Source organism: Rhea americana, unplaced genomic scaffold (assembly GCF_003343005.1).
Source record: "Rhea americana isolate MKP2758 unplaced genomic scaffold, rheAme1 scaffold_0, whole genome shotgun sequence".
Taxonomy (NCBI): Eukaryota; Metazoa; Chordata; class Aves; order Rheiformes; family Rheidae; genus Rhea; species Rhea americana.
This window is the reverse complement of record NW_028185037.1, coordinates 5439565-5453414: the sequence shown is the minus strand read 5'-3', so window position 1 is coordinate 5453414 and position 13850 is coordinate 5439565. Positions and strand designations below refer to the sequence as shown.

At 34.7% G+C, this 13850-nt stretch overlaps 1 protein-coding gene across 1 annotated transcript in view; it reads left to right on the top strand.

The window, feature by feature from the left end:
* LOC146601979 (uncharacterized) overlaps positions 1–13850 on the top strand; it is a 143463-nt gene that overhangs the window by 91689 nt on the left and 37924 nt on the right. The gene's annotated exons all lie outside the window — the stretch shown is intronic.

Here is a 13850-nt window from a genome sequence, read left to right as displayed (position 1 = left end):
AAATTGCTTTTATATTCTAGATTAAATAGCACTGTAAGACCAATAATATTTTTAGATATGTTTTTCAGYTACAATTTCCCTTTAGGTTACCAGATAATGTCTTTTTTTAAAAAGTAGAAAAGAGCAAAGAGCCATTAGAAAGTAAAAGAAGCAGAGATAGGAGGGAAATTCTTATTTAATGGGCAGTGGAGGTATTGGTCAATAAGTACCAGCACATGTAAAATCATGCACTTTATTTTTGATTTCCCTAATAAAGGGCTAATAACYAGATGTTATTGCAATAGTCTACAAGAGCTACAAGTTAAATAATAATGAATATAAATGTATTCCCTTTTTTGTAAAGAGCCTTGATACTGTCTCTCATGGTAGAGATTTAAAAGTTCACTGTGAATTCTATAACCTGTTTTATATAACCTTCTCTCAAGCAGAGAGCTGAGTTTCTGCTCAATAACATTAAAAAAAGAGCTTTTGAGTTTAAAAATTTTAAATTATTTTACTTCTTGGGACTTTAAATATTTATGGCTTAAAAGCAGTAAATTTTATTTGGCTTATTTCTTAAAGTGGAACACTGTTCCATGGAGGATCTGGAAGCTGCCCAGGGTAAGACTGTCTGATAAGATTCATGGTGTTGTCACGGTGGCCTTGTTTTAGCTGAATGCTTTGCAAAGCCAATAGTGGATGAGGTTACTGCAAATGCAGGAATACCTATGATTTATGCATTAGATTTGTTGGAACAAATTTGAGATGRTTTAATTACTATGCTAACTAATAAACTGTAATCCTTGAGTAGGTTAGTGCAGTTAAATAGAAAGTTCTGCAAAATGAATGAAAAATAGGACATATATTTGTGACGTAAGGTTACATGATGGCATAAATGTCATGCTGAATGGCCACAAGTCTGCAAGGTAAAGCTTACTTAGATAGGAATTGTATTACAATTGTATAAACTAGTACAAAGTGTCATGTCATTAGCTGGAAAACTCCATTGTGCTGCCAACAGCTAGAGCAAAGCTTGTGAAAACTGTGTAGGTCAATGCTGAAGTTTGAAACTGAGTTTGACTCTAGGAGAATTGAAGTTATTAGCCATCACTGTGATTAATAATGACAAAATATATCCAAACTCCTCAGATGGTTTATATATTCATATATATTAATATATTATTTTGCAGACCTATTCTAAGAACTGCAAGAGAACATAAGATAGTGTATAGAATGATGAAACTTATTCCTGACATAAATGTTCAGCTTTCTGATGCAGAACTGAAGGAACTCAGCACAAGTACTGTCAAGGAATACTGGGAAAAAGGAAACACAGGTAGTAGTATATCTATCACAGTGACTTTATCATCTGGTTATAAAACAGAAATATGTTAACGTTTTCAGATGCTGAAGCAGATATGTTCTCTTTTTAATATGAGGTTGTCTGTTAGAGTTATATTCCTGAAAATATGTATATTTTTGCCTTTCCCAAAATAGACTTGAAGATGCTGTCAAAAGCAGATTTCATATTCTTTGAGAGTAAAAAATTGGATCATGTTATATAAGAATTCTGGAAAGGGATGTCTTTACAGGGTATTTTGGGCATAGAGTTTAAATTCTAATTCTGTTAGATGGAGTAAAAGAAACTTGCCACAGTCCTTGTGGTCCTTGATCGAACAATATCCTCTTCCAGACCTTGCTAATTCTGAAGATCACTCAAAGATTAACCATAGAAAATATTGCTCAGTGATACGTGAAGTTGGGGGACTCACTGTTGGGGCTCCAGCTTGACTGATTGCCGTTTCTGCTCTGCGTTATGCCACTGTCTCTACTCCTTCAATTATGCTGTAATATGAATTGTCAGCTTTTTCCCTCTAGAAACTTCCTACTAGTTCCTACGAGGAGAAATTTTGAAGAGTTTTCTTGATTTACATCATGAGATGCTCATGCACTATTAATTCCCTGCAGATTAGATATTGCATGGTGTTTTGGGCTTTTTTCCTATGTATAATTTACTTTCTCTTAAAATCATCAGGAAGTTCCCTRTAGATTAGACTAACTCTTTACTACAACTACAAAATCAAGAAAGGCTGCTTTGCATTGTACATCATCAGAGTGCCACCATTTTGACGATGTAAAAAATTAAGTGTCGCTTCCTTTGTGATGGATAGCACTAGCCAACATGCTCAAAGTGATAAATAAAACAAAGAGCCATTGCTCTGATGATATATTCTGGTAAGGGGATAGTCTTGATGTAAAATACATAATGAGAGCAAGTTGTTTGGAGTTATCTATCATCAGAGCTAAAATCCTTGCTGTTATTTACTGTCTCAGGAGCATTGGCCTGACAGTACATAAAACAAAATGGAATCTCTTTACACATGTGTCACGGATATCATTTATTGCATAAAATGAGGATGAGATGAGAAAAGCTAATCTCTGTTTTGTTTTTGTCCTGTTTTGAGAATCAAGTCTGTTTTGAGAGGATAGAACTGTAAAAGTTAGAGATCATTTATCATTAAATCTTTTGTCTGTGTCTCCAAAATTAAGCAGTGGAACATGCGAATAAATCAAGTTGTCTATAGACAAATGATGCTTCTGACACTAATACTGTTTATCTCATTAAAGACTCAATGTCACTATCTCATTGCAATAATATGTAGTATCCGGCAAGGCTTTTGTTGTCATCTGTGTTTGTATTGGTCAACGATTTGAATTGCAGACTAAAGTCCTGTAGTATTAGGACTGTACACCTAGTGATGGCATGATGGACTGCACTTACAGCTCCAGCCAGGAGGTCCCTGTTGGATTTTAAAGGTCTGTTTAGCCTATTTAAAGATCTATTTAATCGTTACACAGAATATTCTGATGAATGCTTGAATTAATGTGTTTAAAGTTAATATGCAAATCAAACTGAGAAACTCAGAATGGAGGTGCTTACATTCCAGCATTGCTACGTAATTAACAGGCAGACTGAACGAAGATGTGAGCAGGCAGGAACTACATTTGCATAATGATATAGTGATAATGAAAAGGACAGATGTAAAGTCATAGCTCGTGACTCAAATGATAGTCGTGAAAATTGGCTTCTTGATGCAGTATTCAAATTTGATAAAATCAAGGACTTAGTTGTGAATTGTCCCATAAATCTTGGTCACTAGGACATCCATGTTATGTTAGATGGGTTGCTTTATTGATTTTATAATAGCTAATGCGGAACCATTATATGGGGTAAAACGGTGGCAAAAACTGCTGACYATGAAGCAGTTTGTCAGAAATAAGCTAATTTTAATGACTCATTGTCACATTATGCCTTACAGACAAAGCTATTTTACACCAATATACAATTATTTCCTGTTCTTTGAACCAGATTAGGCAACATTTTCAGTCTAATCTGATGCTATAATCTAAAAATAAACAGTAAATTGATTTTCTACTAAGTAAAACAGGCTTKACAAAAAGAATAAATACCAGGCATATTTTTAATCTCCAAAGATCATCTTTTAGAGTATAGTTTAAGAAAGTAACACATTATTTCTCTTATATACTCCAACATATTCTGTAACAAGGGTTTCTATGCTAATTTGCTTCCAGATAATACCTTTGAGAGAAATACCTCTAAAACATTTTCAATTTAGGGGATTATTTCTGTAAACATTAAATCAAAGACACGTCTTCTATTGACTTCAATAGGGACTAGATGAAGTCCCAAAGGACTTACGCAAATACAGAGCTGTAAAAACATGGTAAAAATTCTATGATGAAGCAATCACTGATTTGTGGCTGATGAGGCTGGCTGTGGGAATAGCAATAGTTTTGGACCGTAGAGTCATAGTTTCCATTTCTTATTGTGAAGTATTCTATTTTCTGTTACTATTGATCTAAAATCTAGAATACTTCACAAAATCTATTAATTTCAGTGTCATAATAGCTGAGAAAAAAGTGGAAATTCTAGAGAAAATGAATGATCCAGAAGTTGATGGGATTAGTTTATAAGGTTTTTTTCTGAGAAAAGTTTAATGAATGATGTGGGCTACAAATATTTTGAAGAACTAAAATGATAAGAGAACAAGGAAGTGCAGCACATGGGATGTCAACCAGGGCAGTGACTGGAACCGAGCTAAAAAGGTTCTTGGGAGYGACAGCCGGGTAGTGTAAGGCTGCTGCTGCTAATCTGCGCTATCGCGATGCCTGTGATTTGTACAACCAGAGAAGCATGGTTGATTTAAGAAAAACAAATAGGGTAGGCTGATTTACATTCACAATTTCTCTTTTCTATCATCACAGACACTATTTTCAATGCTGTTTAGAAGACTTTTTTGTTGGAAAACTGAGGAGTATGATATAAGACGTCATTTTCCATCAGAAAGTGCTTCCTGTTTCTACTTGATACTGCATCTCTCATGTTCTAGGTCTTGAAGCTTGATGCAGTGAAACAAAGCAGAGGCAGAAGCAGCCTCCAGAGCATGTTAATGCATTAAAGAAAGTAAAAATGGGGACGAGTACTTCATTTATATTGCCAGATATAATGGCCAATATGTTAGGCCATGAGATTAAAAAGTGCTTTCTGTTGCTGGGACAAGTTGAAGTTCAAGAAACCACCAATAATTAGGAAAGATAACTAGAGATGTTGTAAAATTTATTTGCTGCACCAGCTTGTAAAGACACAGACATATTGCAAAGATTTTGGAAAGCTGTACTTCTGCTTGAGTCATCCAAAATGAATTGAAGCAGAATTTTCATATCTATCTGACATAAAATGACACAACTGGAAGAATTCTGAAATCCTAGAATACTTACTACTTGCTCTGTGCTTCATAACATCTGAAAGCATTTACATTTAGATCTCCAGTTTGGCAAGTATATGTTCAAGTTTGGCATGTATAWGTCCAGTTTGGCATGCATATGCACAAGTAACCCAAGACTGGGTAGTTATTTAGCTTTTAGTTGAACCTGTGTCAAATTGGTTAAAAATAGTTGTCTAAAGTGTTGTAATTTTGTATTGCATCCAAAATATTTTTTATAGCTGTATTTAATACAATTTACAATCTAATATAAATTACCCCAAAAAAGTTTGCCTTCAAAAAAATAAGACCATATTGATCACATTAACTGTTTAACTTGTAATCTCATTTTCGTTGCTTCCACTTTTGCCAATAGTAGGCATTTAAACCTCTAAAAAATATCACATTTATTTAGTTATAAAATACCCCAACTGTTATACTACAACATTATTAATATGTGCTAAATGATTTAAGCATGTCAAATTCTTTTTTACTTTATTTAAATTAATAGCATTCTTACATGATAGAAGAGCCCCTTCAACTCAGGACACYACGCCATCTTGTCAGTAAAAGACAGACTAGTAAGTCTTATGTAAATATAGGATTTTGGGTCCTTTTCTTGTGCAGTATTTACAAACTTCAATTAAAAGTATGAAAAATAAAATTTATTAGGTCTTCTGCAAAGGTTATTTATGCTATAAATTATTCTTGTTTTTTTTTTTTTGTACCTCTTTTGTTATGAACTTCTTAAAATACATTAGCTATTGAAAATAAATAAAACAATGTGAAGACAGACAACTGTACCTATAGCTTGGAAATTAAACTCTTTTTTATTACAGTAGTTGGAAATCAAGGTTTTTATGCAATATTGAAAGGCTCTGCTAGATCTCAAAAACGACTTTACAAAAGAATGTTGGGAGAAAATTTTGATTCCTGGGCACTGGAGACATCTCCCCAACCTGCTGAGGAATCGGGTTCTGCAAGCGATTTAGCTGATCAGGAACTGGTAAGCACGGGGAAGGTTATGTGTTATAGCAAAGGGGTATGTGTATATAGCAAAAACTACTGAAAGTGAACTACTAGTCCTGTTAATATCCTGTTTCCAATACAGAGGCACAGAAATACATGTTAGTTATTAAATGCTGGTTAAAATATGACTGCTAGAGCTAGATTTTAAATATATATATATATATACATATATATATATATATTTAATGAAATGATCCACTTAGATACTGAACATTTTGGTCTAAGATATAACATGTTATGCAGTTACCTAAACATAAATATATAATTTTACTGTAATAATAATTACTCTGATATAATGCCATGTTATATACATTCTATCCAATTGTCTGCAACATCAGAATCTTATTCCTCACTTACTTCATCCATGCTGCTTTATATAGGTGAGGTAGAGATCTGTGAACATTTCTGGTTAGTCCTTYAGTGGAAAAATTCAGTAAAGCTTTATAAAACAAAGAGCTTTTAAAAGTATATTTTGTTCAGTAACATTTAAAGAATTTTTCCTGTCTGGAAAGTTAAACATAATACTGGTGACTTCAATTTTTTGAAAATCTTTCCTTTTTGGAGGTTTTGAAATCTCTGGATACAAAATTTCCATATAAAGGCTCTTCATTATCCTTGAAAATTAGCCCTCGAGTTTATAGATGCTATATATTGTTAATTACTCCTTATGAAGTCTTTGTATTAACCTGTTTTAGACAGAGGAATTTCAGGCAGCTTATTTTATTAGAATTTATTTTGATAATTAATATAATATACTTTATATTTTCTCATTTTTTAAAATAATATCTTACAAGACTTCTAAAGTTTCAAGATTAAATGTTCAGTTTTTATTTCTTCTTAAACAGAAAAAAGTTCAGTTTTTATGTCCTGTAACACTATGCCATTTACTTGTGCATTTAGTTATTATAATGGGTTATATAAAGCATGTGCCTACATGTTTGAGCTTAACCTCTGTTTCTCATTTAACAAAGAAGCCRACTAGATTGGAGCCTATTTTGAGAAATAATAGTCTTCCTACTTATCTGCTAGTTTAAAGGCTTGTATGTACAAATATGTGTGATTAACTGAGCCCAGAGGAGTTACTTGGTGGGTAATACAAAGATGATTTGTGAAAATTGGAATTGCCTGTCCTTGTTGCTGTTGTATATGAATCTGAATATATCAGTGAGAGTCTGAATAGCTCTCGCTGACATTTGGAGGATTGGGAGGTTGTTTCATTTTGCGTGGATGGCCTTGTCGCTTACGGTAAGCTTACATCAACCTGCTGGAATCGATGCTTGTTAAGCTTTCCTTCAAAAAGTGTTAAGCGTTATTGTCACTCACATATCTCGTCTCATCAAAACAAGCAATAACCGAATTCTAAATGCCTCCAGGATCGAGAGCGAATGCCTCACAACGGGGSACACTGAGAATTCTTGATGCCATCGCTCTAAAATAAAATTGCTGACCTTGAGGSGAATGGCAAAGAGACAAGATTAATTCTCCTTTAGTTTTTACCCTAAATTAGATCCTCTTTGCAGATTGTARAGAGTATGCCAATTATTTTTCTTTAAATCTCTTCTTATTATGGTAGATGATAGTCCTAATTTGACCTTTTTTTGTCACTGTGGGTGAAGTATTGTGCCATTCACCCAATCCAGCAAACATAAACTGTACTTCACTTATTTGGATGATGATGATTGCTGATTTTCCAAGTCTATTTATTTTAGAACAAACCCTTAGGTTTACCACCACTTATTTTAAGGAAACTTTGTTTGACTGCTGTCAAGTGGCATCAGAACCTTCCCATTCGAAATTCTAAACAAAACAAAACAAAAAAAAGCGATGGATGATGGAGTATACTAATTTCCTGCTGGCAGTAATGGATGTCGGGCTATACGACTGGAAAGAAATTTTTGGGTTGTCTGTTTCAATTTTTGGTTGTTTAGTTAAATCTGTTTTTCTACTGTTGCATCATGGAAAAAAATTCTTTTGCAGTTTAAGTTGATATTGCCTTAGAAATACCTGTTTTAAGTTCCCTGGAAAGTTGTTCTTTAGAAACATTTGATTTTCTTGCTAATTTTATTAATGGCCAGTTTGTGCAAATTAATTTCTGACATTATGTTTTATCTAAGATATCGATTTTTTTGTCTTTTATTGTTACCTGGTGYATATATAAACAACAATTATATCCCTCTTAGCATTTCTTTCCTAAAYTAGACTAAACAAATATGTGTTCTCTCTTAAAACAGACTGCCCATAATTATATAAAACGGAGTTTCTTTATTATTGACACTCAAACATGACTAAATTTCATTTGACCTCCATCACTCCACCCTCAAACATCCCATGGCGATTCTTCTAGCACACCCATACATTCCTGTTTTCTGATGAYGTCTCTCAGTGTTGTCTTACGAGCAAATTTCGCAGCACGCTCACGGTAGCTGGTCTAAGGTTATCAGTGATTATAGCGATACKGGGCCTGTGATAAATCTTTGAGGAGTCTTTCTGTTAACATCTTTCAAGCCTGATACCTGTCTTTCTGGCACTCCTCACTCTCTGCTTCCACATCTGCCTTCCAGCTTCTCTACTAGCCCAGCCCTTCCCACCTGCTGTCTCCTARACGTTGCGCTGCTGCGCTTCAGACGGACGCGCTCCCGCCCAGGCTGGACGGCCTGGTGTCGTCCTGCTTCGGCACAAAGATCTTTACTTTCCAGCGYCCTGCCACCCAGAAATAACTTACCGACACGGGAGAAGTATTTTGCACCCTGCTGTTTAGTGTGGGAATCTGACTGCTGAGCGAAGGAGCTGCTGCTGTCAGAGCTTTACACACACGAGAAGAGCGGCTGTTTGCTCTCAAAAGCCTAGATGATCAATGCGTACAGGAATGCCAAATTTATAACTGAGAAAGCAAACCTGTTTCATATAGAAAACCATTACATAAAACCTCCAGTAAATAAAGCAATTACTTTTCAGAGCTGCTTTCCTGATCCTATTTTTCAGAACTGTTTTCTTTGGACAATCAAGGAACTGAATCTAGAATTTGCTCTTCTTGCCATTAATTTAGATTTGAAAGCTACTTTTTCTTTTTTTTTTTTTTTTGAAGAGAGCTACAGATAATATATAGCTATTCATATAATTTATGAATAATATGAAGAGACTCATTTTCTTCTGATCTACATTAAACGCTTGCCTGTAGATTAAGGTATTAATTGAGGTTTCCCTGTCTCCCTGATGAATGCTGATTACTGTACACTAAGTGCGTACCTGCCTCTGGTTTGAATTACTTTGTCAGATGGGAATTTTGTAGTGAAACTAGAAAGAGAAGTCAGAAATCACTGCCTGTCTTTCCTGTATTTTAACAAGTTATTCTTCTGTGTAGATTTATATTTACAATTCATTTTTTTTTATATTTACAAAATATTTCTTTGTAAGTTTGAGAGGGTTGTCCTATCCATGAGAGGAGCAAAATCTGTGAGTTAAACTGAAAAGGATGCAAAAGCTGTGATAACRGACAAACAAAAAATGGCTCAAAAGCTAAATGAAGCTGCAAGACTGTTTYTTACATTTTCTATTAGAATAGTATTTGGGAGTCTCCAAACCAYACTGATGCCCCGCTACGCCAGGAAGCTGAACAAACACATAATGCTCTGAATACCTAGAGAAAAGCTGCATGGAAGTTCTGGAAATACTGGTAACTGACTCTGCACTGCATTTTGTAATACGTCCAGAAAAAAGTAGTGGCTATTTATAATCTGAAGGTTGTAGAGCTGTGCTATGTAGTTTTATAAATGTTGATATTGACCACAGATTTGCAAAAATTAATTATTGAAAAGATTCAATAAGAAGATTTTTTTTGAAAACTTCAGACTCTCTCTGCCTCTCTTTTTTTTAATCCTTCTCTTTAAGCTAAAACAAGTTTTTTTGTTTTGTTTGTTTAAGTCCCGAGGCTGGTAGTATCTTGTGTGCTGTGTTTTAGCCTGAAATAAAATCTTTTATCCATGCTGTGACCTCCTGAAAATTGATATTTTTAAAAGAAATACCGACAGATCCTTAAATGACTACTTTCTACAGATATACACTTGAAAGAAGGCAACATTGATACAGAAAACAACTTATTTTCTATGTAATTTTCTATATTGCCTATGCCATTATCTAAGACATTTTGTGTTTGAATAAGGTCTAGCTCCTTCTCAATCTCTACATCCTGCAGAGAAATGGGAATTCAGTGCTATAATCTGTTAGAAAAAATGCATGTGAATTCATAAATTAAGTATTATTACTTTCTACAGGTTTAGAAATTGATCTGATCAGCCAGGGAACACCTTAACACCCGTTGTCTTCACCAGGGGCTGTGTTTCTACTTCTCCAGTGTTTTATGACTCAGTTCTTCAGTGTTCTGGGTTTTTCATAAGCAGAGTACCTGAGATAGAGAAGGAAAATTTATGCTTAAACAAAACATCATTTATAATAAGAATGTGGCCTAGGAAAAAAAAAGAAAAGAAAAGAAAATATAAATAGATGAAATAAAAAAGAAATGAGTATATACCATAGTTGAAGGCACTCTGATTGGATAAAAGCTGGTGAGATTTGAGACCAAATTGTTTAATTTGTTTCTATTTTTAGGAATACATTCCAAAGAAATACAGTGATTAGCCATGAAGCCCTCTTACACAAAGAAATCCTAAATAAACAAGATATTCACATTTTACTTTTGTATCTACAGAAAATTCCCTGATGYTGAAATCTTGACTGTAGYAATGGCTCCTTAAACTTAYGTGGCTTATCATTTGTATGATAAAKTTAAAARMAATATAAAAATATAAAAATAATACAAATATTCTCCTGTGTTCACCTTCATTATTCCGCTAACAAAGAGAAATAATCATTCCTGTGGTATTTAAATATTCAGACTTTCAGAGACTTTAAATCTTATTTCGAGATTAAAAGAATTTACTACCCKCATCTAATATTAGGGCTTTCTGGCTGGAAGGTGATGTTCCTATTGAAGCTATTTCCAAACCTGATTATTTTTAAAATCAGAACACTCAGTAAAGAAAATGTCATTCTTTTGAAATAACATGGATAGGGTTTGCTGTTTAACTGCTAACTTATCTAACTTCTAATAAAATGAAGTGCAAATAGACCACTGGCCTTTTTCATAATTTTAGACAATAATGCCACATAAATGGAACAGCCTGTGAGTCTTTTAAATTTTGYATCTCTCTGGAGCTCTTCAATATGAGCAGGTTGCATGCTTCAAGCAAAATTATTGAGAAATTCAACCATGAATTTCTTCTTTCTGATGTCTGCACACTCAGCACTGGCAACACACATATATATGATGGATAAATCTAAAATTTTACCACCACATTATAAGCTTATCTACTTGAATGAAACTGAAGTGAATGAAGGGTGATTGAGGATGTAATTTTGATACATCAGCCAAGATAAACAGTAAACTAAAACTGCGTCTGTGTTATGGCACTGGGCTGAATGCCATAATAGGATTTTTGCACCTGCTGATCAGTTCGGAAACTATTTCCCTATTATGGGGTGAAATGCATTTGAGCTTGAAGGCATCCCAGAGAAGCGGGGRGCTGTCAGGATGCCAGCCAGCTGCACGTAGGTGCTACCATGAGTGCTTAGAGCAGGACGAGATGCAGAAGGTCCTGAGGCTTGGTCGGCGGGGCCATCGGATGTGGCACCCTGGCGTCTGCTCGGGCCTTAAGGAGCCAAGAGCACCTGTGGAGGAACAAAACCAGCTCCACACCTACGGCTCAGAGGAGCCAGCTTGACTTCTTCCACTGGGACCACCACAGTGCCCCTCCATACGGCTCAGTCTGCACATTCCCTTCKAGATGACTTTGATGGGAAGTATGTGTAAGCATGGTTTATATTTAGAAAGGAAGGCAGCATTATTTCTAGTATACGGAGAGAGTCAATTTTAGTTTGATTCTCAGTGTTGGAGGATGTAGGATACAAAATCATTATTACATTAAAGAGCTCTGCAATTTTCTACTTGTGGCATTTTGTGATTTATTATGCACATTAATTAAACTGTGAGACAAGCTCACCAGCTACATGGTGCCTAAATGTGTGTTGTATAAGATAAAGCTACATTAGGAAGAGCRGAACAGAAAATTATTTTTTGGAAGTACTGTAAATCTGCTAGCTACCGGCAAYTCAACAATTAAATTTCACAATAAATTCATTAACTCTAGAAGAGTAGATCTTAAAGCATTGTACATATGAGTGGTTCTGCTACTGGATAAACTCTAATAACTTGTAGTTTATCACTGCCTCTGTATTCTGAAGCTATATAAGACATATACATTGTCAATGCCTGAATTTGAAGATATCATAGATTTTGTCATCTCTTTATTCAAAAAAAAGTGGTAATAGTGGCTTTTAAATCTGCCAGAAGATGGAGAAGAGATCYATTTGTTCTTATTCAGGAGAACAATTTTTACTCTTTCTCCTGCTGTCTTGGAGGATACCAAAGTTAGAATTTCTATTAGTTTGCGTGCATGGAGGGAAGGAGTTGCACAGTGCCAAGATCCTGCTCTTTTATTCTCTCTCTGGGGAAGAAGGTAGCCCTAATCTTCCTCCAAATYGGTTGAATAGGAGCACGTTTGTGAAAGTGAAGGTCTAAGAAGCAAAAGCCTGGGAYTGATGGAAAAAATGATAAAATAGGTACATTTTCCCTGCCCCCTGTGCAGAAGGAAAGAGCAGCAGTGCAAGAGTAGCTATGCCAGTAGGTCTGGCAAYAGCTGTAGACCAGCCTGTGAGAGTGACTTTTCAGGCATATTTGCCATGTCCAGTTTCTGTATTCCCACAAGGTAGAAGAGATAAAATAGCCATCTGGATCCATTTGTTTTAGGACTCCACTACTAACTATAAAGAGTGACCATGTGTTGCCAAATATTCCGAAAATCCTTGCAATTTTTCTCTGATAAAGGATAAATATACCCATGGAATTGAACACATATATTTTTAAGGGAGACTGAAARTGTTAGTGTGCTTTGAATGTTTCTTGTCTTTCWTTGTAAAAGACATAAAAATGACTTTTTATTGGCATATATTAAATCTGTTTACTGATGTTTCTTTACTAAAACAATAAAGGGAGAATTTCAGTTGTACATGTTTAATCAATTTGAATTTACTACAACTACTTCAGTGAAGAATCAAAAAGCAGTCAAAAATTAGGATCATCAAGTATTTTACAAAGATTTTTCCAAACATGCTGTTTCCATCCCATCCTGTAAAACAAGAATCTTTGATTTTAGTATCCAGGAGGAATTTTTTTTGATGGAGAATTTTCTCTCATTTTTAATTTTACACTGTATTTTAATGGTATTTTACGATGTARAAAGCAGCACAATCAGCTATAGTTCACTTATTTTTCCTATCTACAAACAACAAAACTACATAAACTTTATAACAGCAGCTGTTATCTGTTAAAGAGAAGTACCATCAATGTCTATTAAGTTTTCAGTGGTAAGTAATGTATGCTTCATTTTCTTCCAGCATATTCTCTTAAATCTTTGAGAATTTTGAATCAAATTACTTGGCAGTAGATGTTAGATTATTCCATTTAAGTTTTGTGTTTGATTACTGTTTAATAGTATTTTCTTAAACAATAAATRGATGTACTTGATAACAAGTATGACAACTTTTTAAACCTCATGATTGCTTCTAATTCAGAAAATGATGCTATCATGGAGCAATAGGTACCCAACATCTGGACCTTTGACTTCTGAGGAAGGTGCTGCCATTTCAGAGAAGTCACAGCTGTAGCACACTCATTTAATGAAAAAAATGTTGAGAAAAAAAGAGAGAAGGAGAAAAAAGCAGAGGATGTAATTCATTATGGAAAATAGTGCTTGGGCATATTCTTCTTAAAATTAACAGTCTAGAACAGGGAATAAGAAGAAGGCATAACACACACTCTGCTCAGCTGAGYGTCATGTTTCATGCCTGGATCCATATTTGTAGATAATGAAAATCCTGCATTTTACCTGGGATTAAGCAGAAGCTGGCAGAGTGTCTAAGATTTTTTTCTAGTAGGAGRGCTAC